This window comes from Heloderma suspectum, chromosome 6 (genome assembly GCF_057233095.1).
Source record: "Heloderma suspectum isolate Gila_16-S chromosome 6, 16-S_ref, whole genome shotgun sequence".
Classification (NCBI taxonomy): domain Eukaryota; kingdom Metazoa; phylum Chordata; class Lepidosauria; order Squamata; family Helodermatidae; genus Heloderma; species Heloderma suspectum.
In genome coordinates this window covers 65,379,625-65,384,014 of record NC_139463.1, presented here as the reverse complement: position 1 = coordinate 65,384,014, position 4,390 = coordinate 65,379,625, and the positions used below count along the sequence as shown (strand labels likewise).

At 45.7% G+C, this 4,390-nt stretch overlaps 1 long non-coding RNA gene across 1 annotated transcript; it reads right to left on the bottom strand.

The window, feature by feature from the left end:
• Window positions 1-1,594: 1,594 nt before the first annotated feature.
• On the bottom strand, window positions 1,595-3,182 carry LOC146341052 (uncharacterized). The gene is made up of 3 exons (XR_014784104.1): window positions 3,054-3,182; window positions 2,728-2,930; window positions 1,595-2,376 (listed from the first exon to the last, which is right to left on the bottom strand). It is a non-coding gene; the product is annotated as an uncharacterized LOC146341052 (long non-coding RNA).
• Window positions 3,183-4,390: the final 1,208 nt, after the last annotated feature.

Genomic DNA, 4,390 nt, shown 5'->3' with positions numbered 1-4,390 from the left:
GGAGCTGGGCTCTAATTATAACTGCATTTCCTAACAGGCTTCGGTTCATATCCCCATTAAAAAATATCAATGAACAGAAGGATTTGCGCGACACAAGGCCCATCTGCCCTTCCCTCTGCGGAGTTCAATGAAAGCTGCTAATCCATGGTGGGGAATTGGCTGTAGCTGGGCTACATCTAAGGCCTTTGAAGATAAAGCTTCAAGCAGCCCGAATTCAAAGAAGCATCAGGCTCAGATGGGGTCAGCTCATCCCTGTGGAATGCCTGATGAGCTGGAGGGCTATCGAATGGCTCTTGGTGCAACTGAATGGGCACATCCTGCTACCATCTCGGGGCCTAAATGGTAGCCAAATTTAGGGTCAAGAAGAAATGACTTCCCATCTTAAAACAGTGGTTCTGCTTCTTGGGGCCTTCTCTTGTGCATCCCTCCTTCTCATTGGAACCCAGTGGCTTTGGTTCCAACACATGTTCTCACCGACCGTCACTACTTTGGCATGTAGCATGGCTCATGTTCGTGGTCCTTGAGACTTTGAATAGGTTTCATTTTAAATACCTGCCAAAAGTATTTGAAGTGTTTCCTTCTTGTAGCGCTCAATTCCTACTGTTTCAAATGAGGGTCAGAGCTCCTTTTAATGAAGGTCGCTCAAGGACAAAACAGATTGAAATATAGAGCGTAATGAGGAACATCAAACTTTCTATAAACTAGAACATGAAGCAATATTTTATGGAGAACCATAGATCTGTCTGAAATGGAGGTCACATTTGGAAGAACTGGGGCATTACAGGGATCCTGTCTGTTCCTCTGCACTCTGTAAAGCTAATACAAATATTGAATCCATCTTGAACACTTTTAAAATTGCTTACAGAGCATGTTAAGGTTTTTAAATGTTTTTCTTCATGTGATGGAGACCACCAATTTTCATGTCATGTGTTTACATTTCACCTAGCATGAATTTGCAATGTTGTGTTTGTTGATATTTTTCGTGACCTTTTTGATGGATTTGCAATGGCCTATGGCCATTTAAGCAAATAATTAAATTTTGTAGCCTACCTTATGGAGCTTGGGATGTTTATTTATAGAACAGGAATATCTTGAAATACCAAACACTTCCTAAGAATCCTGAACTCCCTAGAAAGGATAAGGATCCATACCTAAAGTAGAACATAGATTCTCCCCTTGCCCGTTTTATGCTTTGCCTCTCACTGCAAAAAGAGAGTCCCAGAGCCCCTAAAACACAAAGGCAGAATCCCACAAAGAGTTCAACATACTTAAGCTTATTGATTTCAGTGAGGTTACCCATGCCTAACCATGTGTTGGATTGCAGTTTGATTGTGGCGTAAGCCAGGCCCTGTTTGCTGAGCGCTGAACTTGCTTCCAGCTGACCATACCTGTGATTTCTCTGGATGATCCTTTAGTTGATGTTTCTTAAAAAAGCTTCCACCACTTCTTGTTCAAGACTAGGGTGGCCACTTGCGCATCATCCAAAAAGAGGAAATAGACACACACACCCCCGTCCAAAACAAAACAGGACAAAAGAAGGCACAGATAGAGCAGACACTTACACATCACCAAGAAAGAGGACAAAAGACGGTATCAATTGCATACAATGTGCATACGTTAATGACTACATGGATAGATGTGAATTTAGAAATAATGACTATCATTTCAATAGAGATACAAAACATCTCACCATCGTGGGGTAGACTGAGATCAGGAGACTTGTGTGCCTGCTGCTCTCCTTTGTTATGCTTCTTTACCATGGCCTGCTGTAGGTGCTAATGGTTAATGGGCAACTTCAAAGCCCCCGCTGCTCTCCTTTCTTATGGTTCTTTACCTTTAAAATCAACTTGGACTGGAGAGTGCTTCAAACAGAGGACTGTTCCCTGTCAAGTAGGACATATGGCCACCCTCTTCAGGACCCATTGTCAGCCTGAGCCCAGATAGTACCCAACCGGTCAGGAGTAAGAGGCAGAATTGCCTTCAGCAAGATGCAGCCCCACCAAACTCCCAGCCTGCCAGTACTTAAATTTTCAGTCTTTCCCTGACATTCCACAATTAATTCTCCGTACTGGTGGTTCATCACGTCTTATCAAAATCCACACCCCCTTCAAAGCGCATGCCGTGATTACACTACTAGTTACAATCAGTTGTAACAGAAGGTCATAAGAAGTGGTCCTTGCTTTGTAGAACTCTCTCTCCCAGCCACACCTTGCTTTCCCCAGTGTGCAGACAGGTGGACGATGTTCCAATATACTGGTTTCTCTGCCCTGGGAAGAGGCTGCACTGTTGCATTCCCAGCACGGTCTGTGCTTTGCTGTCACAACACAATGGACAATGCAGGCAGAATGATCATGAGACTGCCAGCACAACAACTGCCTGCAGGAAGGAAAGAGAGACGTCAAGCACCAGCCCCTCCGCTTTACACTAAAAGCTTCGATTGTTTGGCTGCACTAACAGGAAGATGAGAAACCACAAAGCCCATTAGCTTCATGAGGGAAACTCCTAAATCATTAATGGCAAGACGTGGCTTGAGATATCAGCTCCCAGAGCAGCCACAAAGTCACTCGTCTCAGTGGTCCATGGACTTCTAACACCATGCCACACCCAGAATATTTTTCTTGCCACCTCCTTCAGTTTTCTCAAGATTGCTATTTAATTCAACAAAAAGACAAATACTGCTTGGTTGAAGTTGCTGGCCCTGAGGGGTCTCCCATTGCCTGTAAGTACCTGCTTGGAAAATGTTGCTGCATACGTTTTGGAGAGGTGGGTGTTGGAAGTCCTTGCACACCCACCATAACGCCGTTCCTCATCATAGTTTCGCAGTGAGTGAGAAAGCTGCCTCTGGCTGAACACTCCCTTCCGTGCAATGCACAGAGCGCTTCCAGACATCTTCAGGGATCAGATTGCTTTTGTCATGACCTGAAACAATGCTGATTCAAGCCAGCGAGTGAGATGTCAGTTGTACTGACTCCAATCCTGACTGATGCTAGCCCCACATATTTACTTACATCCCACCTTCCTTCCTTCAAAGGAGCTCAAGGCAGTGTGCTTACCTCGGGTTCCCAAGTGGTCTTCTATCCAGACACTGGCCAGACCCAGGCTGGATTAGCTTCAGCAAAGTTGCTGCATCGTGTGCCTTCAAGTCCAGAAGCGATCAGCAAAAGGAAACAGCAACTGTTGTCCAGAACCAGCAACGGTAACTCCCACACCGCAGGATAACGTGTAGGTATTTCACTAGGTATTTCCTGTTTCACTTCCAGGTTTGGTGGCTCTACCATCACGGGAGAAGGCAACGTCTGGAATCATCCTTAATAGGTAAAGGAATGCTCTCCAGGCCTGGGCTTGGACATCCTACTTAGGTAGGGAGGTCGTGTGCCCTACTTTACAGAGTACTGTCCTTTTTGAAGGGCTATCGGAGGTCAGTCCTCTGTTTGAAGGTGTCCTCTATTTGAAGAGGTCGGCCGGTCCAAGTCCAATTTAAAGATAAAGAACCCTAAGAAGGGAGAACAGTAGCGGCCTTGAAGTTGCCCATCAACAATTAACACCTGGGCAGCAGCTTGAGCAGGCACACAGGTCCCTCAGTTGCAGGTCCCCTGTATTTCTATTTAAATGATTATTTCTAAATGTGCATCTATACATTTAAATCAGCTTATGCAAATCTGTGCCTTCTTTTGTCCTCTTTTTGGGCGATGCATAACTGGCCACCCTACATTTAGGTGTTGACTGAGTTCGCATGACTGGCAGCTGGCAGCGTGGCTTAAATAAGCCACAGTGGCTTGTGGTGTGTGCCGGTTGCCATTGTGAAAATTCAAGCCATGGTGGGCTATCACCATGGCTTATCTTGTCGTGTGAACCCGGGCAAGGTGGTGTGTTACCATAGTTAACAAGCCACCCAGAATCCATGGGCTGTTCTTGGGTGGCTTATTAACCACAGTAGCAAGCCTCCCTGCCCAGGTTCGCACAACACCATTAGCCAAAGCAACCACCTGCCATGGCTTGAATATTCACAATGGTGGCTGACACATGCCGCAAGCCACTGTGGTTTATTTAAGCCACACCACCAGCTGCCAATTGTGCAAACTGGCACGCTGTACGATGGCCATGGGCCTGTCCACACAACAATGAAGCTACTGTAGCTGTTTGCATTTTATATTTGTGTTGACCTTTGCGAACTGCCTTGGTGGCCTTTTTTGAACAAAAGGTGGCCCAGAAATAAACTATAACATAGCATCACCTCATCTGCAAGAGCTCTAAGAACTGTTCTGATGGATTCTCCCAAGGCCCATCCAGTTCAGGGTTCTGTTTCCATCCATGGCCAGCCAGAAGGAGCTCAGAAAACAGAGCATCGAAAGAATTGCCATCTTCCGTTGGGAAAATGAGGTTATTGGAG